We start from the raw sequence: 27,402 nt of genomic DNA, 5'->3' as shown, positions 1-27,402 counted from the left end.
TCTGCACAGTAATAATACACATTGAATCATAGCATCAGACAGTTAGGAGACACCACTAAAGGCCATCCAGTCCAACCCAATTCTGCCATGCAGGACACAATCCAAGCACTCCCAACAGATGGCCACCCAGCCTCTCAATACTACTACTAACAACAACAACATCATCATCATACAATCCTAAGGTTTGGAGTGACCCCTAAGGATCATCCAGATCAACTTCCTTCTACCATGTAGGAGGACACAATCCAAGTACTCCTGACAGATGGCCATCCAGCCTCTACATAATAATGATGATGAAGATGATGATGATGATAATAATAATAATAGAAGCATAGAATCCAAGAGTTTGGAGAGACCCCTAAGGGCCATCCAGCCCAACCCTTTCTACTATGCAGCAGGACACAATCCAAGCATTCACAACACATGGACAACGTATAAATACTATACAATACTACATAGGGACATAGACCCCCTCTACCCTCACCACTTTCACAGTACACAAACAACTAAATGCATAATGGTCGGGTTAAGCCTCCGACCATTAAAAAAAAAAATAGCCCCAGCTTGCTGTTGACCTAGCAGCCCCGAAAGACAGTTGCATCTGTCAAGTAGGGAAAATTTAGGTACGCTTTATGCGGGAGGCTAATTTAACTAATCTACAACACCATAAAACTGCTCACAAGGAAAAGAATGAGGAAGAACAGCCACCAATGGACGGTGAAGCAACAGCTCCCCCTGTGGCCGGAATCGTGAAGCTGGAAAGATGTTAAAAATGCCTCTGTGTCTGTCTAAAACTGAATGTTGTTTGTCTGTTGGCATTGAATGTTTGCCATATATGTGTTCATTGTAATCCGCCCTGAGTCCCCTTCGGAGTGAGAAGGGCGGAATATAAATACTGTAAATAAATAAATAAATACTAAACATAAATGCAATCATACAACAGACATTCAATACCACCACTACCTCAACAAGTTCTCACCAACACCATCAGACAACGCCACAGCAACGCGTGGCCGGGCACAGCTAGTATATATATATATATATATATATATATATATATAGAGAGAGAGAGAGAGAGAGAGAGGAAATGGAATTACATTACAATTATGTGTACATTCTTTGCAAAAAAATTCCAAAAAGTTATTAAGACATCAGAAACCTTTGTGATTTTTGGCCCACCATGTAGATATATTTGCAAAGCATTCTTGATTAAAGGTGGTTCTCACATTACTGTTGGCTCTCCGCTTTCACAGCGCTTAGGGGCACAAGATCCCTGTGAATATGGAAAACCACAAATATCTCTCAGCCTCTCAAGCCTTATTTAATACACATGAAAAGTAACTGGGACCAGCTATGCATGCATTCTCTTGGGCCCTCAGTCACTGGGCAAGGGGGTTAAGTGAGGAAATCCACCTTGCACTCCTCCAAGTCAGCTCCTTCCCCCTGCCTACCTGAGAAAGGGATTTTAAGAGGGAATGCATGCTTGCTAAAGATTTTCCTTCTCTCACTCCACAATCCTATCCTCTTCACCTTTGCTTGAGGTAGGGCATGAATTATTATTATTGTTATTATAATTATTATATTTTATTTATTTATTTATTTATACCAGCTTTATCTCCCCCGAAGGGGACTCATCCCCTTCTTCCCACTTGCTTGCTCACTCACCTGCCTGCCTGCCTGCCTGCCCAAGAGCACAAGGGAAAATGTATGCAGCCATGTTCAGCCACCCTGACAGTTTCATATTCTCCCTACATTAAAAGATCTAACCTCTAAGCCTGATTTAACTGAATACATCTCAAAAGAGACATGCACATTGTCAGGTCCCTATTAAAAAAATTCTTTTTGAGTATTACTTCCCACCTTGTCCTTCCCATGAATTTACATGAATGAATAGGAAAAAATGAATGAAAAGAATTTGGCAATGAAATTGTCTCTTAATAGTATCATTGTTTTCCTTTCTAAACTAACAGAGAAGAGGAAACAAAGATCAGGATCCCATATTGTGCTGGCAAAGTGCAAGTCTCAATCAGCATACTTCCGGGAGGGGGAAGAGGCTGTTCTCTCTGATGGCTGCTCTGTCTCCCCTTACTCCCTACACAATGAGAGTTGGCACATCTCTGTCTCCCTGGTTGCTGACTGGCTACAGTGGTGTGCCCAGCCTTGTTTCAGTTTCTCTTGAGTATGGAGGAAAGAAAGAGCAACCTTTGCCCTGAGAATAAGCCTGCTCCTTTTTTCTTTTTTCATCAGTGCTTAAGAAATGACAGGACGAGCTTGGATACACCTACACAGCTGTACATGACAGCTTTTCAGCTGCAGTGGTGCACCAGGGCTGGGGCCTTGTGGAGGGTACCAGATAAGACCTTCTGTAAAGTCCAAAGAGTTCATATACTTCAACTGCATCTGTATATTAGTACAGGAAAAAACAAAGCAATGAAGTAGTCAAGGAAATGAGAAATCAGAAACACTGGACTAATGAACAGAAATATGATATGTCTTCTGTACGATATCAACAAATGTCTGAGGGTGAACTCGCAGCACAACACATAATCTGGGACATACTAACCTATTCTAGGTAGAAGTCTGACTAATATGGAAGCTTCCACATTCCTATTTTTGACAGGACTTTATCAAATGGAGGTGGTGAATCAGCACAACAGCACATCATTGTCAGTCCATCAGCTCCCTCTGATGAAGCTATCAAGGGCTATAAATGGGAAAAGTGTGTCAACAGCCCCTGATCTTACCATGTTGTTGGTACTTACTTCATGCAATGACATCCCTCGGCTTTTGTGGTGATATACATCATTAATGCTGCCCATCATTAAGTTGTCTAACTGCTGCTATCCAACATTGCAGAAATACAAAAGCACTAATTTCAGAATTCTCCGACCACAAAATCCCCACAATTCTTATAGTTGTGGCCCCAAAAAGGGTAACTTTGCCAAGTTTTGGCAAATATTTTTGCAAACAGGTACTTTTTTCTTAATTCAGTAACCAAAACTTGCAGCAATAACTCTGTCAGATAACTGGTGGTAGTGTGAGAAGCAGAGGAATGGCCAGATTGTTCTTGCATTGAATTGTTTACTGTTCTTACGCGCATTTGACATGAGTACAGTTGGATCAGGTGGAGGAAGAGATGGGTAAAAAAGGATGATGATACGTGAAATGATCATCTGACAAAACATTATAAACAGGATTTCATTATTATCACAAGGTCAAATGTGATATCAAACAGTTCTCAATAGATTACGTAGCTCAGTGTCCTAGCTTTACTAATGTCATAGCAGCTTCCTGGCACAGTTCTGCCACCAGAAGGAAATATAACAGCCTGTGGTACAGCCATGTGACCCACCATCTCTTCTGCAAACTATTAATGGGAATATAACGTATTTCTAGATTAAAACATCCTGTTCGATTCTGTTAAATACAATGCAGAGCAATACCATGGTTTGATTCTCAACATAGGGTGCAAATTCAATGTATGCAATGGAATACAGTTGTGGAATGAAGGAATCAAGCAACATCTTGATTGATTGATTTTAGCAAGAGATTGTATGCAGATCAGCCAACGTTAGGGGTTTAAATTAATAAACAATGACTTTTACTGCAGCACAGAACTGTAGATTAAAGCTTACAAAGAACACAGAAGTGTAAACATATATGTGATCGATTTCTTTACTGTAACTGGCCCCAAATTTCCCCACTTAAATCCCTTGCTAGACTCAGAGTGATCTCTTAAATGTGGACTGTGCCTCTGTTGTTGTGTGGGATATTTAGTTTTGATATGCCTAATGGCGAGTCAGAGATAGAGATTTAAAACAAGAAAGGGTTTATTATAGAAATCTATTTTAAAAAAAAACCCCTCTAATAATCTGTTCTTTAACATCCCTAAAACTATAGATAGTTCTCCCCTTCTTCTTATAATTTAAAATCTTGTCTCTATCAGGTAAAATCCCTTTCTGTGTCCATTTCAAACTTTGTCAGTGTCAATTCAAAACCCCTGACTTTTGGTACATTTTGTTTCCCCATAACCCCCTTTCACAGCTTTCCCAAGCTGTGATTGACTGCCTTCAAGTCTGCATAGACTCTCCTTTACAATATTCTAGGGTTAGAAACTTTGGAGGGAGACGAAATTTTAAAATAGTTTTAGGATCAATATAGACCTGATACATTGCCCAAGATGAAATGCTAAAATAATATTTCTCCTCTAAGGGATATATTCCAAGACACTTTTGGGGGGGGGGGGTGTTGAAGTGTGGGTAAGTGAAACCATGGCTATCAAATCCATGGATAAGGAAGTTGTACTGTATCTTACAATTTACACAATATGGAATATGAACATCAATGTAGAACCACATTGAACCACAGCTCAGATTTATAAGACTCCTAGCAAAAACATTCTTTTCAACTACTGTGGGATGCAACCCATCCACTTGCTGGAAGTCCCTCTTCATCAAAGCACAGACCATGATCCTAGAAGCCAAACCAGCCTGACAATAACATCTATGGAGCCAGTTGTTCTTTTTTTTTTCCTTTCTCCTTTCTGGGCCCCGTTTTTTAACAAGAAGGAATGATGAAATAAGAAACAAAGTCCTTTAATTTTCTTCTAGGGGCTCATAGCATCTCTTACAATATGTTGGAGGCTGTATTTTGCTGTATGATGTTCCAACATAGATCAGAAGGAGGGGGTAAGGAATGCTCAGTGGGTATCTCTATTATATCACAGCTCTTCACCTGGGAGACAGCACACTTCTTGCAACATGTTATCAGGCCCACATACCAGTGCATTTGTTCCTTGCAACACCTACCCTATAGCTGTATTTCCATTCACAGAAACCTTCAAAAGTGCATCTATGCCTTCAAGGTGTAAGGCTCTTGTCCTTATTTCTGTGCCTCATCTTATGAGCTCCATTTTGGTGCCAAATGTAAAGAAGACGTATGCTTTTTTTAGATCCTGGGAGGAAATGGTGAGGCAAACTTGTCTGCCTTTGCCTTTTCTATCTGTTTTGCTAAACATACATGCTCTGTATTACGGAGGCAGTAATGCTTTATCTAAGCATGTCTAGGCAGGCACACAAAGCTACAGTTGGATCAGCTATGTTAGTGATTCACAAAGTGGGCGATACCACCCCCTGGTGGGCGCTGCAGCGATCCAGGGGGGCGGTGATGGCCACAGATGCATTTGGGGGCGATGAATAACTGTTTTACCTTTCTATTCTGAGTTCAAAAAATAGTTTCATAATTTCAAACTTCAATGTTTCTAATTTATACCTTTCTTTACTATATTTTACAAAAAAGGTAGAAACATTAATACATATATCTTTCTGTTTAATTGCTATTAAAAATTGAAAAAAATAATTTCCAGGGGGCGCTGAGTAATATTTTTTCTAGAAAGGGGGTGGTAGGCCAAATAAGTTTGGGAACCACTGCGCTATGTCCTCACCAGCTTGTCCAATGGCCAGAAATTCTGGGAGCTGAAGTCCAAAACACCTAGAAGGCCACAAATTTGACAAGTTTGAGCTATAAGCAGAGTTCTGCTCTTTGCCAGTTTAAACTACTGCAACTTTACATTAAAAATCTGTATTTGGCCAGCTGTCTCCCAATGATAATGCTGCAGAAAAAAACTTCAGCTATACAGAGAATGAACAAAAGTAAAAGCTGGACATGAATATAAAATCTTTATAAAAAGAAGCTTCTCTGTCAGAGGTTTTGTTAACACAGGCATCTTGTATAACAGGTCAGCTAATCTCCTTTCTTATCAACAAATTGATCATTATTGTATAATAGCATTGCCACAGTTTCACGATAAATATCACCTCATATTTTCTTTAAACTATATACACCCAATGATGGTGCAAGAAGAAGTTAGTGGATGCATTATTCTTTTCCTGCAGTGTCTGGAACTCTAGTAAAGTACAACTGATTCCTTGTATCTACAGATTCAATCATCCATAGGGACTGATTAAAATGATCCGCCCCAGGAGGCTTATGGATCCAGATGGATTCCTGAGGTCTCTTGGGGATCATTATAACAGTGAGATGACCAGGGCGGTAGACACAATTGCCCCCAAATGTCCTCTCGCGACGCATAGAGTTGCCCCAGCCCCCTGGTTTACCGAGGAGCTGGCGGTGATGAAACAGTTGAGGAGGGGATTAGAGTCCCGCTGAAGAATAACTCGTAGCATCCCTGACCGAACACGGGCTAGAGCCGCTATTAAGGCCTACTTCGTGGCTTTGCGGGCAGCCAAGAAGACCTTCTTGACTGCCCGCATAGCATCTGCAACTAATAGATCATCTGAGCTGTTCCGGGATGTTGGGGAGCTCCTTCACATGAAACTGCTGGGAGAGGTCATTAGGAGTTTTGGAGTTCAGTGCCATCTCTACACAGATGACACTCAACTCTACTACTCTTTTTCACCAAACTCCAAGGAAGCCCCTCGGATTCTGGACCAGTGCCTGGCCACTGTGATGGGCTGGATGAGGGTGAACAAACTGAGGCTTAATCCTGACAAGACAGAGGTCCTCCAGGTCAGTCTCTCGTCTGATTGGGATATAGGGTGGCACCCTGTGCTCGATGGAGTTGCACTCCCCCTGAAGGCACAGGTCCGCAGTTTGGGGTACTTCTAGACTCATCGCTTACACTTAATGCTCAGGTGTCGGTGGTGGCCGGGAGGGCCTTTTGCCAATTAAAATTTGTGCACCAGCTGCAACAGTACCTAGTGAAGTCAGACTTGGCCATGGTGGTCCACGCCTTAGTTACCTCTAGATTGGATTATTGCAATGTGTTCTACGTGGAGCTGCCCTTGAAGATGGCCTGGAAACTACAACTGGTCCAACGATTGGCCGCCAGATTATTAACTGGAGCAACTTACAGAGAGAGGTCAACCCTCCTGTTTAAGGAACTCCATTGGCTTCCGATCATTTTCCAGTCCCAATTCAAGGTGTAGGTTATAACCTACAAAGCCCTGAACGGTGTGGGACCCACCTACCTTCATGACCGCGTCTCTCCCTTTGAGCCTGCACGGTCTCTTCGATCGTCGGGGAGGCCCTCCTCTTGCTCCCACCTCCATCGCAAGCGCGGCTTGTGGGGACGAGGGAGAGGCCCTTCTCCATGGTGACCCCTCAGCTCTGGAACTCCCTCCCCAGGGAGATCAGGCAGGCACCCACCCTGGCAGCCTTTAAGAACGATCTAAAAACTTGGTTCTTCCAGTGTGCTTTTAAGAACTGATCACAATTATTACCTCCTCAGCATTGCCTCTATTGGGCCTAATATATTGTTCTTTTGCCCACATCTGGTAATTACTCTGCTCGTTTTTCTGTCTTGATTTCCCCTTTTATATTACCTTTATCTACCTCATTAGATTTTAATCATGCGCTTTGCACCACTGCCCTGCCTTTTCATTATCTTGTTCTTATTTGGTGGTTTTACTTATTATTATATTGTTGTAAACTCTTGGTTTGACCTGTGTAATGTTAAATGTATATGATGTTTTATCATTGAATATCTGCTTATTGTGGAAATTTGGGCTTGGCCCATGTTAGCTGCCCCGAGTCCCTGTGGGGAGATGAAGGCGGGGTATAAAAATAAAGTTATTATTATTATTAAAATATCCAAAAGAACTTTCCAAAAAGCAACCCTTGATTTTGCCATTTTATATAAGGAACATCATTTCACTGCACCCTTGCATATAACAGGACTTGACCATCCACACAGGGTCCTGGAAGCAAAATCTGGCAGATACCAAGGGACCACTGTATCTTGATTTGTAGTGAATATTTTAGTTAGCATCTGAATTTAACATGTATCTAATATACACACTGCACTTTGCTCCTGAAACTGTACAGTACCATATCACCCTGCAGAATAATAATATAATAACTTTATTTTTGTACCCCGCTTCCATCTCCCCGAAGGGACTTGGGGTGACTTACATGGGATCAGGCTCAACAACACAGTTAAAATGTAATTACATAAAAAAAGCAATTCAAGAATGTAAACAAAATAAAACAATAACATTATAGCAATAGATAAAAAAGTATCAACCAGCAACCAAAAACAGTTTCTATTATCTTCATGGGTGGGTGGACTAGAAAGCACTTGTGTATTGGATCACTCTCTCTAGGATGAAAACAGCAAAATTTAGTTTAATACTCGCCGTGATAACTTTCATAGACAGAAAGTTTCTAACTCCTGAATGCATTCAAACAGGCACCTTAGTGTGAAGTACCAAAAGAAACATCCATATGCTTTCTCTGCACGTTTGAACTTGCACATAGTAACATGTTTAAGACCGGACAGAAAGTTTCAAAGCTGATCACAGATCTGGATATTTCTAATCTGGTATTATTTATTTTCAAATAACATGCACAGTTTGTTGTGACTCAGCAACAGCATAGCCAAAGTGAGGATGAAGAAGGGGATTCTGGGTTTCAGATACAAGAGCCAGATGATGGGATGCAGGGTGAATTTCAGGACGATGGCATGGGGATGGGAATCATACAGGCTGATTTAGAGGCTCGAGAAATGCAGCTTGAGCAGAATGAACTGTTGACCCAGCCAGCCATAGATAACAGCCAGGAGGACATTCCCATGGGAATTAATGAGCAAGAGATGTTTCAAGCCCTGGTGTCTCAAGCCCTGGTTCAGGTGCAAGATAATGAGGACCTTGAAGGGGCGCCATCATTATCTAGGGCGGACCGGTTGTTATGGAAGGGAGTAACTCAGCCTCAGAGGAGTGTAAGATTGGTGAGGAAGAGAGAGGCCTCGGAAGGAAAGAGAAATGCATTCTTGGGTTGCTTTTAAAACTGTGTGTTTTGAGATAGATTTTTGTCAAAGCAAATTCTCGCTTCATCTGAGTGGATGTTCCTGCTTCATGCCTAAGAGAAGTTTTCTTTTCCTGGATCTTGGTAATGTTTGGGGCTTTGTTCTTTGGGATCTATTGTCTACTGTTCTGGCTTATGGACTATTGGATTTTTATGGCTTATGAACTGTTGGATTCCTATTGACTCTTTTACTGCAACTTTGGAAACCTTATAACTGCCTGCTTTGATATATATGTGCTTTTGCTCAATAAAACTACAAAAGACTTCTTTCTGTGTGTGACTTGGTGTCCATAGCAAGGTGAACTACTCTGAGGTGCGACACAGTTCTAATCCTTCAGAATTTTAGAAAAAGCAAATTATAGTCAAAAGCTTTATTTGCTTGTCTGCATAAATATTTGCAGATGACTATCAATAAAGAATGCAAGATCATGCATAGTCTCTTTTTAAAGTATTGCAATTCTGGTTTAGCAGGGGTAGATCGTGAAACAGGAGAACAGTTAAGCACATTAACTGACACTACCTGTTTTCTGAGTTATGGAAGACATGGTTAGCAATGCTGAGAGTTGCAGTTTAACAAAACTCAGAAGACTGCTTGATTCTCACCCATTGTTTTAAGCACAAGCACAACAAGGAATAATTGAACTATGTTTTATTATAATTTGGCTACTTAGAACATTTAGAGATGCAGCTCTCTAACTCATATGGTGAGCTGATGCGCAAACTGGGTATTGAAAACTCAGGTTTTAAGCCTTACATAGCCAGAAAAGCCAATGCTCAAGTGACTATCTCTCCCCAATATTATTTATTTTATTTATTACAACATTTCTACCCTCTTCTAACCCACTATGGTGTTCTTCTTCTGTGTCCCCCCAAAACAAAAAAGGCATTTTATTTGGGTGAAACTATATTTTGTCCTAAAAGATGTGCTCATGATATCAGGATTTGCAATACCAAGGCACTAGGTGATCTGTAGTTGTAGTTTTGTGTGTTATTAAACATTTTGAAAATGAGAAACTGATAAATAATAAAATAATAATTGCCTGATTTTAGGTTTCAAAAATAGAGATAATCTATATACAAAGCCATTCAGTGTTACTCTGAATACAACTGTTTTTATACATTGTAGATACTGTACATAGAAACCCCTTTGATAGGCTGGCATGGAAAAAATTGTAGCAAGTTGAAATAACTCAACAAAACTGATCTTTGTGGTTCATCAAATCACGGGGATACTCTGGTGTGTTTACTAGTACAAAACACAATCAAACTGCATTAGCAGGCCATACAGAATATTTTTGTGGCAACAAAGTTGCTAGTTTAAAGCCTCATTATAATTTCACGAGTATATGCTTTATGTAAGACTTACTTCAAATAAATATGTACAGAACTGAAGTCAGTGTGTGTTTGACTTTTGAACTTTTGGAACTCTGGAGTCAACCAAACTGTCATACCTAATTTATGCTTTTATTGATTTTCTCTGCGCAATGTTTATACATCTGTGATTTAATTGTTGTGTAGGATCTAGATCCCTTTCCTGAAGCTACTGTGACTATTATGGGAAAAATCACATTTCCCCAGCTCACGTTATTCATTGTTAATGGTTACTAGGTTTTTCCAGACAATTTTAAAGCAAAATTTAATAAAAACAACTAAGAGCTTGATGGCACCTCAAAGACTAAAGTTTTGTTAGGTTTAGTGGAATATGGATCACTTCATCAGCTGTATGAATGTTTATGTCAGACAAACCATGTTAGTCCTTAAGTTGTCAAAAGGACTGCTTTTTTTGCTAGTGAGAGATTAACACGGCAACCTGCCCCTTGAAATATTTATAGTAAGAAAGTCAGCCATACCTTAATTACATTAGATAAACCCATTTTAAATGCCACTTATGACTTTGGAGGACAGGGTTCAAATCCCTGCTCAGCTATGATAATCTGTTGCTCATGTCACTCTCTCTCAAAAGGTAAAGGAAACCACTCTCTAAAGAAATTTTGCTAAGAAAACCCCACGACAGCTTCACTTTAGGATTGCAATAAGTCAGAGCCACACATGAACACAAGACGACCCACCTAACATTCTGTTATATATGTCATCTAGGAGCAGTTTTCTAAAACTGCACACAGAGGTATTTCCCTGCCCATATCTTGAGATTTGCTTAAAACAGAGTTTGCACCTTAAAATTCAGTTTCCCATTGTGAGGAGTCGTTCTTTCTGGTACTACTGCTGGAGATGTAAGCTGCAGCACAGCCAAGAATCATTCTACCAATTCAAAACTGTTAAAGACCTCCCTTTAATTTCTTGATAAACTGTTAAAATGTGGTTTTCCAATAAAAGGCTGCATGTAGCCTCAAATAGTGGAACAACAATGCCCACTGAAATTGTTATGATTGAGCCTCATGGCTCTGTTACTGACAGACGTGGGCGTAAGACTCCTCGAGAGTCAGATACTCTCGAGGAGCGAGAGAGAAAAAGACTGCGAGACATATTTGCAGCACCATCTGACGAGGAGTCTTTCGAAGGGTTTACGGAGAGAATGGAGGAGGGGCTGGTTAGCTCAGAGGAGGATGAGATGGATTGGACTCGGGTAAGGGAGGAAGTGGGTGCCACTGGCCATGATGGGACAGAAGATGAATGGGGACCTTCAGGATTAGACCCATGGTTTAGCTGGAGGGATGGGACGGGATCCACAGCTGGAGATGCTGTTGGGCGTAGTCAGAGGTGTTCCAGCTCTGACGAGGAAAGTGATGAGGAAACGCCCGGGTTAAGGAGGACAGCTGACAGTGATGAAGATTTGTAACTGGCATAAAATGGGGCTTGGGAGCAATTGCAAATTGCGTTGGGCAAGGTAATCTGGGCAAACGCTTGGGATCCGTGTGTGTGTGGGACGCTTCCCTGAAGACTTGTGTGCTTTCCTGTGCTGTGACGTAAGTTGATTGGAATCCAGGGTCAGACGGCGGGAGGGATTGTGTGGGCATTTGTTTGTGCAAACCTGTGCTTACTCTTATTAGCTTGACCCTCTGTCGTCTTCTTGACGGACGCCATCTCCTGCTTTGAGAACTCGGACTGAACTGACCACGGCTTGTCTTCCCCCCTTCTTGGACTTGGAAAAACTACAAACGTCTGCTTCTGGCTTTGATCTACGGAACGGAACTGGTCTACTCAACTGCTACAATCCTTGGCTGATTTACTCGTGTTGGAGATCCTGTCTGCTGTGTGTGTGGGGGAGCGACGCAAGTTACTCTAAGCACAGTGTTGGCAGCAGAGAGGAATCTGCTGCCAATTAGTTGCATTCTTTGTATCTTTTGTTCCTTGGCTTTCGTTTCGTTTATACCCAGGCTGAAGCAAGCAGTTTGTTTTTACCCGGATTAAACTCCGGTTTAATCCGGTTTATCTTTTGAACATTTACTTTTGCCCCTTTTTGCTCCTAAAGGCAAAAACTGCCTGGCCCTTGTGTTTTACGGGCATTTTTGAGTTCTGTAATCTAATAAACTCTGTTACTTTGAATCTTGTGGCGTTCTGTCCTTGACAGATTGCCCAACGCCCATAAAAAGTTTATTGCAGCAATAAACCCGTCAGGAAGACGATGGATGAGTTAAGGGCCAAAGTAGACCAATTGCAAACGGCTTTTACCGTTATCCAAACAGCTCAGGCTGTGAAAGGACATGTTTTGACTCCTGAACGCTTTGACGGAACCAGGTGCAAGTTGCCAACCTTTTTGGCACAAGTGGAGCTTTATTTTTCTCAGCTCAGTGCTCATGCTTTTCCTACAGACACTAGCAAGGTGGCCTTTATTTTGAGTTTGTTGACCGGTCCCGCAGGACAATGGGCCACTAATTTAATTTTGGGAAATGACCCAGTCAAGGACAATTTGAATAATTTCAAAAAGTTGTTAACTGATACTTTTGGGGATCCTCTCCGCACGGAGAACGCTGGGTGGGCTCTGTATCGGTTGAAACAGGGAAAGGGGACTGTTTTGGATTACTTAAATAAGTTTAACCTGTATCGCCACCAGCTGGATTGGGGGGAAAATGCATTCATGCTTTTATTTACTGCCGGGTTAAGTGATATGCTCCAGGATGAATTAGCACGCTTGGAGCCGGCTGAAAGCTGGGACGCCTTAGTAGCTAAGGTGCTGCGTTTAGACGCAAGGTTCGAGGCTCGTAAACACTCAAAAGCAATGTGTGCGCCACCCATGCATGTAACCAGGGCACCTGTGGTGATGGGGGAAGAGCCCATGGAGCTTGGGGTCTTTAAAAAGCTGTCTACAGAGGAAAAGAGCCGTAGGAGGCAGCTGGGCTTGTGTTTGTACTGTGGGAATGCTGGGCATTTTGCCAAAAATTGTAATGTGAAACCTTCCCAGCTTTCGGGAAAAGGCCAGCCCTAGTGCGACGTGAGTCCAACGCACTAGGGCTCCTCAAGCAGTCAACTGAGGGGAGGAAGCATGTTTTCGTACCCATTACATTATCTGTTGGGGGAAGGGAACTTGTTTCTACTTTGGCACTGCTGGACTCAGGGGCTACGGTCTCCTATGTAGATATTGAGTTTGCTAAGAAGCATGGCATTCCTAGAGTGCGCAAGGCATGCGACGTGTGGGTGGAAGGAGCAGATGGGAGACTGCTGGAGACTGGGGTGGTTAACCATGAAACCTCAGCAGTAACGTGGGAGGTGCAGGGAGTAACGGGAACGTTTGTGTGGGATATTACGAGCTTGCCTAGATATGATGTGATCCTGGGGATGGATTGGCTAGCTGTAGTAAACCCACAAGTAGATTGGGCAACACGTAAAGTGATCTTAAAGAGGCAGGATTGTTGCACTCTAAATGTTACTCATTCTGATATGGAGGGAGTGCCTGCTGAGTATGGGGAGTTCTCTGATGTATTTTGTAAAAGAGAAGCGGACAAATTACCACCGCACAGGCCATATGATTGCGCCATCAAGTTGGCAGAAGGTGCGAAACTGCCAGCAGGGAGGCTGTATGCCTTGACTGTACCGGAAAGGCAAGCTTTGCGGGAGTTTCTAGATGAAAATTTAGCCAAGGGGTTTATTCGCCCATCTAGTTCTCCAACTGCGGCACCGGTATTCTTTGTAGCCAAAAAGACTGGGGAACTTAGGTTGGTCTGCGATTATCGGATCCTAAACAAATACACCATTCGGGATAGGTACCCGCTGCCTTTAATCTCGGAACTGTTATCAAGGGTGCAAGGGGCTAAGGTCTTTACCAAGCTTGACCTGCGGGGGGCCTATAACTTAATCCGTATACGGGAAGGGGATGAATGGAAGACGGCATTTAACACGTGTTTCGGATGCCACGAGTTCCGAGTCATGCCTTTTGGGCTTTGTAATGCTCCTGCGGTATTCCAGAGGTTCATGAACGATGTGTTCAGGGACCTAATTGACCAATTTTTAGTGATTTATTTGGATGATATCTTGATTTTTTCTAAGGACGAGAAAGAACATCGTCAACATGTCAAGCAGGTTCTGCACCGACTGCGGGCTAATGGGCTTTTCGCCAAGGCTTCCAAGTGCGTCTTTCATGTGCCTGAAGTGGAGTTCCTAGGTCATGTAGTGTCAGGTAGGGAACTTAAAATGGACCCACATAAGGTTGACGCCGTCAACTCATGGCAGGAGCTGAAGACTAAGAAGGATGTACAAAGGTTCTTGGGTTTCGCTAATTACTACCGGGAGTTTATTCCGAATTTTGCAAAGCTCACGGTACCTTTGACGCAGCTTCTGCGCAAGAAACAGCCATTTGTGTGGGGGCGGGAAGCTCACGAGGCGTTTCTACAACTAAAGTCTAGTTTTCAATCGGACAACATACTAACCCATCCTGATGTTGACAGACCGTTCGTGGTAGAAGCGGACGCTTCTAGCTACGCGTTGGGGGCTGTATTGTCTCAGAAGGATTCCTCAGGGACCTTGCGTCCCTGTGGATTTTACTCGCGGCAACTAACACCCTTCGAGCAGAACTATACCATATGGGAGAAGGAGTTGTTGGCGATTAAGGTGGCGTTTGAGGTGTGGCGGCACTGGCTTGAAGGGGCACGGCACCAGATCGTGGTCAGATCTGATCACAAGAACTTAGAGCACTTGCAAACAGCAAAGAAGTTAAACCAGCGTCAAATCCGCTGGGCTTTGTTTTTCTCCAGGTTTAACTTCAAGGTGCAGTTCGTGGAGGGGAAGGCAAACTTGCGGGCCGATGCTTTATCCCGCAAGCCGGAATTTAAGACCAATGAGCAGGTAGTATGTCAGACCATCTTGCCTACTGCCTCTCTGTGTGTTGTAGATAATGAGCTTGGGTTACATGACCAGATCCTTGAGGCTCAGAAGGATGATGTGTGGACTCAGGAGCAACTGATGCTGCTCTCTGCAGGTAACCGTACCATACTGCCGCATCTCCAGGATCAAGACGGGGTATTGGTGCGTAGGGGGCAGGTTTACGTACCAGTAGGGACCCTCAGGTTGGAGGTGATTAGAGCCCACCATGACGAACCCATGGCTGGGCACTTTGGCAGGTTCAAGACCGTACAGCTTATCACCAGGAGCTACTGGTGGCCAAAGATGCGGCAAGACATTCTGCGCTTTTGTGACAGCTGCGCCGTTTGTCAGCAGAGTAAGACGCCTGTTGGGCGCCCTAGAGGGTTGTTATCGTCTTTACCTGTTCCGGAGAGGCCATGGCAAATCATTTCCATGGATTTTATTTCAGATTTGCCTAAGTCTGGGGGTTATACTTGTATTTGGGTGGTGGTGGATTTATTTAGTAAACTGGCTCATTTTATTCCTTGTTCAACCATTCCGGCGGCCCCTACGTTGGCCTTACTATTTACAAAGCACATCTATCGTTTGCACGGAGCACCCGAGGTGATTATTTCAGATAGGGCTCCGCAATTTGTGTCACGCTTTTGGAAACACTTCCATGAGTGTTTGGGGACTAAGTTAAACGTGTCTTCAGCTTTCCATCCGCAAACGGATGGACAGTCGGAACGGGTTAATGGGCTCTTAGAGCAGTATCTGCGTTGTTTTTGTTTAGATCAACCCACGGCTTGGGTAAAGTGGTTACCGGTGGCGGAATTTGCTTACAACAATGCGGTGCACACGTCTAGTCAGCATACGCCATTTGAGCTAACTTATGGTTTTCACCCACGGGGAGGTGTGGCGCCGTCGACCAATGTGGTCTCTTCGGACCCTGTGTACCGCTCTTCGGAAATGGCTGCATTGCATGATGTTGCCCGTCGCTTACTGTTGGAAGCTAAGGCAACGCAGAAGACTCAGGCTGACCGCCACAGGCAGGCAGGGGAGGAGTTGGAAGAAGGGGATTTGGTGTGGTTATCTTCCAAACATATTAAACAGGCTGGGGGAAAGTTTGCGCCTCGGTATTTGGGTCCCTTTCCTATCGTTAAAAAGATTTCTTCTGTTGCGTTTCGTTTGCGTTTACCGTCTAGTTTAAAGGTCCATCCAGTCTTTCATCGTTCGCTGTTGAAACTTGATACCTCTAGTCGTCGTGGTGCTATAGCGGAGGGTATCACTGCCACTTCTCCGCCATCGGGGGAGGAGGCCTTTGTGAGAGGGGATAGTGTTATGATTGAGCCTCATGGCTCTGTTACTGACAGACGTGGGCGTAAGACTCCTCGAGAGTCAGATACTCTCGAGGAGCGAGAGAGAAAAAGACTGCGAGACATATTTGCAGCACCATCTGACGAGGAGTCTTTCGAAGGGTTTACGGAGAGAATGGAGGAGGGGCTGGTTAGCTCAGAGGAGGATGAGATGGATTGGACTCGGGTAAGGGAGGAAGTGGGTGCCACTGGCCATGATGGGACAGAAGATGAATGGGGACCTTCAGGATTAGACCCATGGTTTAGCTGGAGGGATGGGACGGGATCCACAGCTGGAGATGCTGTTGGGCGTAGTCAGAGGTGTTCCAGCTCTGACGAGGAAAGTGATGAGGAAACGCCCGGGTTAAGGAGGACAGCTGACAGTGATGAAGATTTGTAACTGGCATAAAATGGGGCTTGGGAGCAATTGCAAATTGCGTTGGGCAAGGTAATCTGGGCAAACGCTTGGGATCCGTGTGTGTGTGGGACGCTTCCCTGAAGACTTGTGTGCTTTCCTGTGCTGTGACGTAAGTTGATTGGAATCCAGGGTCAGACGGCGGGAGGGATTGTGTGGGCATTTGTTTGTGCAAACCTGTGCTTACTCTTATTAGCTTGACCCTCCGTCGTCTTCTTGACGGACGCCATCTCCTGCTTTGAGAACTCGGACTGAACTGACCACGGCTTGTCTTCCCCCCTTCTTGGACTTGGAAAAACTACAAACGTCTGCTTCTGGCTTTGATCTACGGAACGGAACTGGTCTACTCAACTGCTACAATCCTTGGCTGATTTACTCGTGTTGGAGATCCTGTCTGCTGTGTGTGTGGGGGAGCGACGCAAGTTACTCTAAGCACAGTGTTGGCAGCAGAGAGGAATCTGCTGCCAATTAGTTGCATTCTTTGTATCTTTTGTTCCTTGGCTTTCGTTTCGTTTATACCCAGGCTGAAGCAAGCAGTTTGTTTTTACCCGGATTAAACTCCGGTTTAATCCGGTTTATCTTTTGAACATTTACTTTTGCCCCTTTTTGCTCCTAAAGGCAAAAACTGCCTGGCCCTTGTGTTTTACGGGCATTTTTGAGTTCTGTAATCTAATAAACTCTGTTACTTTGAATCTTGTGGCGTTCTGTCCTTGACAGAAATACTCTTTTAATGGTTTTGTATTAATCCAGAGACATAGAGTTAACATAGTGCAGTCGTTTAAATGCTGGAATATGACTTTAAAGACCAGGGTTCAAATCCCTTTTTGACCATGAAACCCATTGAGTAAACTTGGGAAAGTATCATATGCTCAGCCTTAAAAGAAGACAAAAGGTAAATCCTCCCCAAACAACCCTTCCCAAGAAAACACTGTAACAGAGTTGCCTTAGGGTTGTCGTAATAGCCTAGAGAGTGTTGTCTTGAATCGTGTGCCAAAATGCTCTCTCCTAATATGCTATTCAACTTATTAATAAATAACCTAGAAGGAGGGTTGTTTATCAGATGTACAGATGGTGCTCAAGCTCAACACACAGCTAACACAATAATTATATCCAAAATGATCTTGATTGTAAGTTAACAGTGGACTTGAGAATTCATCTGAGAAATGTTATATTGCAAGAACATATAAAATGGTAGAGATGCCTCATGGCACCAGTGCATATCAAACAAGCTTTGGAATCTTAGATAATCATAAGCAGAAAAGAAACCAGCAACACAAAACAGCTGCTAAAATGTTAATGTAATATTTGACTGCAGTGACAAAACAGCCCAAATGACAAGAAGCAATGGCTAGATACAAATCGGGTTGCAATTAACTGTGTTCAGTTGCAGGTGTCCATATTAAAAAGCAGATTAGTTCTGGTACAAGTTCAGAAAATGGCAACAACAATGAAGAGTCAATTTATTTATTTATTTATTTATTTCCAACATTTATATCCCGCCCTTCTCACCCGAAGGGACTCAGGGCGGCGTACAAAATTGGCAACAATTCGATGCCTATACATAATTAAAACAGCAATAAAAATCCAATAAAACAATTAAAACAATATAAAAAATATAAAAACATATGATTAAAATCCATTCCTCCAAAATCCTCGTGCTGTAGCCGTAAATCAGTCCGGGTCGTCATTATCGTTTAATCTTCAAAAGCCTGGACACATAGCCATGTTTTCAGGGCTTTTCTAAAACTCAAAAGGGTTGGGGCTTGCCGTATTTCTCTGGGGAGGGTGTTCCACAGCCGGGGAGCCACCACCGAGAAGGCCCTGTCCCTCGTCCCCACCAGCCGTGCCTGTGAGGCAGGCGGGACCGAGAGCAGGGCCTCTCCAGATGACCTTAGGGATCTTCCTGGCTCATAGGAGGAGATACGTTCGGACAAGTAGATTGGGCCAGAACCGTTTAGGGCTTTATAGGTCAAAACCAGCACTTTGAATTGGGCTCGGTAGCATATCGGCAGCCAGTGGAGCTGGCTAAGTAGGGAGGTGGTACGCTCCCTATAAGCCGCCCCAGTTATTAATCTGGCTGCCGCCCGTTGTACTAATTGGAGCTTCCGGGCCGTCTTCAAAGGCAACCCCACATAGAGAGCGTTGCAGTAGTCCAAACAGGATGTAACCAGAGCGTGGACCACCGTGGTCAAGTCAGACCTCCCAAGGAACGGGCGCAGCTGGCGCACAAGTCTTAGTTGTGCAAAGGCTCCCCTGGCCACTGCCGAGACCTGGGGCTCCAGGCTCAGCGATGAGTCCAGGAGAACCCCCAGACTGCGAACCTGTGTCTTCAGGGGGAGTGCGACCCCGTCCAACACAGGCTGTAACCCTATTCCCTGTTCAGCCTTGCGACTGACCAGGAGGACCTCTGTCTTGTCTGGATTCAGTTTCAATTTGTTCGCCCTCATCCAGTCCGACACAGCGGCCAGACACCGGTTCAGGACCTGAACAGCCTCCTTAGTGACAGGTGGGAAGGAGTGACAGAGCTGGACATCAAGAGTCAAGACAGCAAACATTAGTAGATGGTTGAAGGAGCTGGGTATGTTGAACATGGACAAGAGAAGAACAAGGCAAATAAGATAGCTGTCTTTCAGTATCACAAAAGGTTTTGTCACACCAAAGATATAGCAGAAATGTTCTCTCATGTTTTGGAGAGAGAAACTAGAATGAGTAGGTGGAAACTGCTGGGAAACAGCTTCTGGTTACACATGGGGATAATGGTAATGGTAAGAACATTTAGATAGAGGAGCAGATTGCCTCAGAACATTGCAGGTTTTCTTTTGCTTGAGGCATTTAAACAGTAGCTGGGTGGCCATCTATTAGGGATCTATAATTGCATACTGGATTGGATAGTCTGCTCTGAAACAAGGGGTTAGACCACATGATTCCCCAGATCACCTTCAGCTCTGTCACAGCTGAAAACCCCAAGAGTCTTGAGCTATGGTATCTTAAGGAACACCTGAGATACAACATGAGGAGGACACAGTGGACAAGGCACTTTTGAAGAAATATCCTCAAAGGGAAGACTAGTTGGATCCATCACTGTTTGACTTTCAGTGATTTGTAAAAACCTGACTACTTCAGTAGGCTTACAACTACTCTTCTGTATTTTTGTTGTTAGTCTTGTTTTTATCATTGCTCAGTCATATTGTTAACTGTCTTGAGGGGCTTTTAGATAGAAAGGCAAGATACAGACACTGTAATAGAAGCAATAAACCTATACAAAAAAACATGTGTACAGTGGACCTTTCGTATCTACTGCAGTTTGGCTTCAGGATCTTCATAACTACGGTAATACCAAAATCCATGGATGCTGAAGTCTCATTACATAAAAAGCCATAGTACAATAGTGTTACTGTGCAACAGGTAAGATAAACAAGCAGCTGGCTCCAGAGTTCCTCACTGAGCATAAATGAACAGCAAACCAAAGAAAAGGGGGGAAAGGCAGGTAAATCTGCCTCAGCCAACTTTTAAAGAAGCATAGATCTATATATTTGGCTACAAAATGGAAATCACAAAGAAGTTCAGACTGATGAAAGAAAATGCATTTCTCCTGAATGCATTTTAAAGAAGCCGCCTTCAATGGTGACTTGTACAGAGCACATCATTTCACTTCATTTCACATGAGAGAATTGCCTATATATATATATTGTGTGTGTGTGTGTGTGTGTGTGTGTGTGTGTTTTTGATGGGGAAGGGACATTCCCTATTTTTTCCATATTATTTCTCTCTGGAATGAAAGCTTTTGTTAAAAATACATGCGCAGGTACACATCTACTTTGTTCACCGGGGTATACCTGTTTTTGTTTTGCTTTTAAAAAATGTTTAGAGGCTGACCACACAGGCATATATAATTTAATTCAAAAATAAATGACAACTGTACTTTACAGTGTTTATTCTAGAATGAATGTGCACAGATAATGGATTGAGCATCCTCTCATACAACCCGTTACACAAATCAAAACTGTTTCAAAACCCAGTGAAGTGTTAAACAAAATTGTCCTTACAAAAATTTTAAAGGACAAAGAAAGGAATGCTTTTTCATTACACAACGTAAAGAGAGACAGAATCTAGATCTGCAATTCTCCCTGTTGCTGAAAGATCCTCTTGTCTGTCCAAAACAGTGTTGTTAAGAACTTTATTTTTATGAGATAAAATAGAATTGCTGAACACTATCACAATACTCTGCAACAATAATGCCAATTCCAAATGATTTGTGATCACCCTGACAAGAGCATGCATGAGAATTTCAAAAACTCTTCTTTGTCCAAACTGTTACTCATATTACAAAAGGAGCAAATGAAAATGAAGTGCTCAGCACAGTGGCTAGATATGAATATTGAACACTGTCAGCATATTTTCTTACAACGTTTAAAAAACTGGGATTGAAATTCAGTAAATGAGTATGGTTCAATGTCTAAAACATCAATTTGTTGGATTTCTAGGGAAGTAGTTCATAACACATGTATATTTTAAGCCAATACTGCTAAAACCTATGAAAGTCATGAATACAATGCTAGTTTGCTGATTATAGCTTATAATTCTACATCACTTGGGTCCTGGCCATCTTCCCAGTCTGTCAACTTATGTTGACCATATGAATGTCTTAGTATTTTCTTAAGCAAGAAATACTCAGAGAATGTTTTGCACATTCTTTCCTCTGAAATATAGCCTATAGCACCCAGTACTTGATAGTGGTCTCCCATCCAACTATTAACCAGAGCTGACTCTGTTTAACTTCCAATATTTGTTAGGGTTTTCAGGAGGCTTCCTATTTGAGCTTCTCTAAAATTTCAAATTGTTAGGAGAGGCCCTTCTTTTGCTCCTGCTGTTTTCACACACACATCTGTGAGAACACAGGAAACATCCTTCATGCCGGCTGTTCCCAGGCCTGAATTCCCTTTCTTGGAAGCTTGTTTTCTTTCTCGCGGCAGGTGATGATTTTCCTATTCTGACAGGCTTTGGAGAATGTATAAGAAAAGATATTTTAATAATGTGTTGACTATTTTTATTTTTAGTTTTTGAATGCATTTTAATTATTTAACTCTATGGATAGTTTGATTACATTTTAGTAATATTTCTTTGTTGTACTTAAGTTTTTGAAAAGAATGTAAACTATCCTTAAATTTAACAGGGAAAGGGCAGAACAGAAATAAGAACCAGTCAAAACCAAGGGACTAATAACAGAAAATAAAGCAAACTTCAACTTTTTATTAGGGTTTGAACCCTTACAACTGTGGAATGGAAGAAAGGTGAACAAAACTATATAAAAACCAAAGATTTAATATAGACGATATGCTGAAAGGCTACATGTTCAGATAAAAGGATAAGAAGCTAAAGATTGCAATCGTACAAGGCATAAATATGTGAAACAGAATATTCTTGCTTAAGAAACATTTTAAAATTTTTGATCTGATGTAACTAACTAATGAACACGAAAGGTTTAAGCCAGCTCTGCAAGATTTTTAGGCAGAAAACCTTTTCTTTCCTTCACAAACAAGACGAACATTAAACATGATGACAGAACATGTTCAATAACTTCTTTATGTTCTTGCCGTCACATCTTGCTCGTGACTAGGTTTTCTGATCAACAGGCCTCAGTGCAACATGAAAAGGCTTCCTTCTTTTCCTAGCTTAGTGGGGGGGGGGGGGATCTTCCTATGGTCTTAAGTATGCAGGCAGAAATACATTAATGCATCAGACCACTCAGAGCAGGGTGTGTTTCTCCTGCTGTGCTGAACTCTGGCACAGGCAAAAACAGTGCTGAGTGAAATAGAAAAGCCTTCTCCCCTTCCTACTTTTCTCAGGAATATGTGAAAGGAAGGCTCAATGGTAACGATTGCTTCTGAAGGCCAAGGTAAAAATTTGTTGACCCACCCCCTCCCCACTAAGCATGCTGTTTCTTTGAGGAAAATGCAATTCACGTCCAGCGAACATTGCATTTCCAGAAATGTTTGTTATTGTTCCACAACTCGCAGTCCAGAGCCCCACTTGGTTCAGACTGGAACACACACTTCCTCTTTCTGGTTGCATTTTGCAAAAGCATCAAGGCAAGAGGCGGGTGGAGTTTTATGCCGTCCTGCACAAACACACAGGAGTCTGGCAGAAGCAAAACATAAGAAGCTTACGGAAAAGCAACAAATGGAAAACCACTTGAGGCACCCTGCATTCAGGATTGTTTTCTTTGTCTTTTTATTCCCACACATCTGTAAAAAATACTGTACACACTCATGTAAAAGTCAACCTACATGAAAGTGGAATGCAGATTTGGGGGCCAAAATTACAGATTTCAATATGACCTGTGGACAGGTTGAGGGTCATTCCTTGGAGAGGAGAAAGCACTAATCCCACCTTAAGGGCCAAACACCATTTTCCCACGCAGAATCCAAAAAGGCTAGAATCAGTGCCATTGAAAAGAGTAGAGAAGTTTGGTACTTGTATAGTTCTTTTTTTGATAAGTGTTGAGGTACATTATTCACATTGACCTGTGGATGAGTTGACCCAGGATTTTTGTGTTGCTTTTTTGACTAAAATTTCTAGACTTATACACAAGCTTATACTCAAGTTGCTTTTCCCCCCTAACAAATTCTGCCACACTTACTTTGCATGGAGGATACAGGGTAAAATAAAAGCTGAAATACTACTTATAAAACAAACTTTAGTTGCTCTTTCTCCACAATGGAAAAAGAGTAATGGACCAAGTATAACATGACAGTTACCAACAAAAGATAAACCAGCATCATTCAATCTAATTTACTGCAAAACCAGAAATGTGGAGGATGAAGGAAATTTTCATTTATACGCAGGTTACGGTTACACCCCTGATTTATCTAATCTTCTTGCACATTACATTACAAGTAGAGCATTCGTTATCCATAATTCTGAAATCCTAAATCCTCCAGAATTATCCACATGAGCAGCTGAGATAGTGACCCCTTTATTTTCTGTTGGTTCAATATACACAAACTTTGTTTCCAACACAAAACGATTAAAATATTGTATATAAAATTATTTTCAGCTATGTATATAAGGCACACATGAAACACAAATGAATGTTGCATTTAGATTTGGGTCCAATCTCCAAGATAGCTCATTATGGACATATATGCAAATACAGGTATCTGAAATTCACAACACATCTGGTCCCAAGCATCAGACAAGGAATACTCAACTTTTACTTGTTTATCTGGGCTTTTAACCCGACCCTAGGTGCTTTCACAGTATACAATTATAACATAATGATTTTATTTTAATTGTCATGGCAAATCCCATAGAATTTGGAGATTTCTAGTTTGGCCAGAGGTCTAAGTGCCCAAAAGGTCACATCTCATGTGATCCTGGAGGCCAAGCAGGGCCAGCCTAGGTTCGTACCTGGATGGGAGACTGCTAATGAACACTAAGTGCTGTGGGCTATATTTCAAATGAACCGGCAAAACTACCTCTGAGAGTATCCCTTGCCAAAGAAAACCTTATGAAATTCATGAGGCCTCCATGAATTGACAGACTTTAAAACACAGAAGCACCAGAGGTGCTCCTTGGCTGAGGTTCCCAAACATCCCTCCAGCCAATCCCTGGATTCCATGGAAACACAGGAGTTAAGGTAGAATCACAGCACTATATTTGGGTGGTGTGGAAGGACACCTACACAACATCACACCCTCATATTCCCCAATCTGTTGTCTTCAAGTCATTTCTGACTTACGGCGGCAGTATATATAATAAGTTTAATAATAATAAGTTTTATTTATATCCCGTCCTCTCTCCCAGAAAGGACTCAGGGTGCTTATAGCAAGTAACAGTTAAAACAATACAAAAAATAGTACATAGATCAAAGTAACATAACTTAAAATAGAACCATTGCATATAAGACCATAATATAACATCAACATCAAAAATAGCTTCTCTTGCTGGAATAAAAGCATTAAACATGTTAAAACTACAGATCTTACTAAAATACTTCCATTTAAGACTGATTATCTCCAAAAGCCTGCTTTTATATATGGGGCTTTTTTTGGCCAGATTTGATCGGGGGAGGGGGTCCTTAAAAATAAAACCAGACACTTTGGTGACATGCAGGATTGGGGGGGGGGGTGATACATTTGCCTTCATAAAATAATAATAATAAAATAATAATAATTAAAATCTTGGCTGACAGGTAAGCCCTTCTTTCTGGAAAGGGAATGAGGCACCCCACGCAAACACACACACAGACAAGTCTCCACTACCAAAAGAGGAGGAAAGGAAAGGGAAGGGGAAGAGAAGGAAGGAAAAGGAGGGGAAAAGAAGGAAAAGGATGGAAAGAAAGGGAAAGAAAGGGAAGGGAAGGAAGGAAAAGGAGTGGAAGGCAAAGACAGGAAAGGAAAGGAAATAAAAGGAGGGGAACGAAAAGGTAAAGAAAGGAAGGGAAGGAAGGAAGAAAAAGGAGGGGGGAAAGGAAAGGAAAAAGGAAAGGAAAAGGAAGGGTAATGGAAGGAAAAAGAAAGGAAGGGGAAGGAAAGGAGGGGAAGGCAAGGCAAGGAAGGATAAGGGAAGGGGGAAGGAGAAGGAAATGGAATGAAGGCAAGGGAAGGGAAGGAAAGGAAAAGGAAAGGAGGGGGAGAGGAAGGAAAAGGAAGGGAAGGAAGGAAAAGGAGGGGAATGCAAAGGCAGGGAAAGGAAAGGAAGGAAAAAGAAAGGAAAGGGAAGGCAAAGGAAGGGAAGGGAAAGAAAAGGTGGGGGAAGGAAAGGACGAAAGGGAGTGGAAGGCAAAGGTAGGAAGGGAAAGGAAAAATCAAAGGAAGGGACGGAAAGGAAAAGGAAGAGAAAGGAAGGGGAGGAAAAGGAGGGGAAGGCAAAAGCACGGAAGGAAACGGAAACGAAAGGGGAGGGAAAGGAAGAAAAATGAGGGGAAGGGGAAGGGATGAGAAAGAAGAAAAAGGAAGGGAAGGGGTGGTGGGTGCCACCCAACGCGCCCATCTTGTGGGGACACGCCTCGCTCTGAGGGCAGGAAAAGGTGGCTGACTTTCCCTCTGAGAGGGCAGGAAGGGAGGGAGGAGAAGCCTCCCCGGCGGCCGCCATTTCGACAGGGGCGGGGGGGGGGGGGGGGGCAGGCGGCAAGGCGGGCGCGGCTTCCCCGTGGCCCTCGTCGGCTTACCCGTCCTCGCTCCGTCCCCGGCGCCGCCACTCGGGCCTCCTCCTCTCCGTCTCTCCGGGCGACCGACCCACGGACCGAGCGACCTCTCACCCGCTCCTCCTCCTTCCTCCCTCCTCCGCTGCTGGCTCCGCCTGGCCCCCGGCGGGAGAGGCGGGGAAGCTCCCTAGGCCGTCGCCGCGCCGCTTGCCAGCCAGCCAGCCTCTCCCTTCCCTGCAAGGCTGAGGGGACGCTCCGCTGAGGAGAATGTCCAGGCCTTTTCCCCGCTCCACTTCCGAATTAGATTAATGCCTCCTCAGCTGCCAAGTCCCCCTGGGATCCTGGGAGTTGCGGTTTTGTAAGAGCCCTCTCTGCCCAAACGACGACTCCCAGGTTTGCATAGAATCGAGCCAGGGCAGTTCAAGGGGTGTCAAACTGCATTAATTCGACCGTGTAGAGATGCGCCCTCTGCTGAGGAGATTTCGGGCCTTCCACGCAGTTTGGGGCGCTTGGCCCGCTCCTCACTCAGCCCCTTCTGCTGGAGGCCGGTGCAGGCCTTCTTCCCATAGGCCCCGTCCACACAGCTGAATAAAATCCCACGTTATCTGTTTCGAACTGGAATATATGGCAGTGTGGACTCAAACAACCCAGTCCAAATCAGATATTGTGGGATTTTCTGCCTTGATATTCTGGGTTATATGGCTGTATAGAAGGGTCCTGAGAGTAATCCGCACCCCCCCCCCCCAAACTGAGCCCCCCCCCCAAAAGTCATTGACTCTGCCACAGCTTTAGACTTAGGGTCACCCTAAGCCTGAAACTACTTGAAGTCACACAACAGCAGTCCTAGTTAACACACAACAACAACAACAATCCCGATTAACTTCACAAGGTGAACTGAACCACCTAAACTGGGCTTTACAGGCCAGTGGACCACAGACATCAGAAGAGCTGCAAGGCCAAGAACAGGCCACAAGAGTAAACACAAAGATCCATCTAGAGCAGTGGTTCTCAGCCTGGGGCCCCCAGATGTTTTTGGTCTTCAACTCCCAGAAATCCTAACAGCTGGTAAACTGGCTGGGCTTTCTGGGAGTTGTAGGCCAAAAGCATCAGAGGACCCCAGGTTGAGAACCACTGCTCTAGAGAAAAAGTGTTCCTACCATACTTGAAGGGAACCACTAACAGTACAGGGAAGCAGATGAAGAAACACAACCTACAAACTATCTACAGGCCCACTAAGAAAATACAACAAATGCTACGTTCAGCAAAGGACAAGAGGGGTCCTCTTACTTCTGCCCTGAGTCCCCTGATGGGTGAGAAGGGCGGGGTAGAAGTGATGTAATAAATAAAATAAATAAATACTGCAGCTGTGGACCACCAAATGCAGCATTGCCCAAACACGAATCAAGGAACATGAACGGCCCTGCAGA

General features: G+C 43.3%; 1 protein-coding gene across 2 annotated transcripts in view; it reads right to left on the bottom strand.

Moving 5' to 3' along the window:
• The window catches only part of gng12 (G protein subunit gamma 12), a 78,866-nt gene extending 52,355 nt beyond the window's left edge, over positions 1–26,511 (bottom strand). The window contains exon 1 of one of the 2 annotated variants that reach the window (XM_008118405.3): positions 26,000–26,511. The gene's annotated coding sequence lies outside the window, so the exon portion shown is untranslated. The remainder of the gene's footprint in view (positions 1–25,999) is intronic. The other variant, XM_008118404.3, reaches the window with a different exon arrangement.
• Between the last annotated feature and the right edge of the window lie 891 nt (positions 26,512–27,402).

The sequence above is a fragment of the Anolis carolinensis genome, chromosome 4 (genome assembly GCF_035594765.1).
Source record: "Anolis carolinensis isolate JA03-04 chromosome 4, rAnoCar3.1.pri, whole genome shotgun sequence".
In the NCBI taxonomy this organism is placed as follows: domain Eukaryota; kingdom Metazoa; phylum Chordata; class Lepidosauria; order Squamata; family Dactyloidae; genus Anolis; species Anolis carolinensis.
The sequence above is the reverse complement of the archived record's forward strand: the minus strand, read 5'-3'. Positions and strand labels throughout refer to the sequence as shown.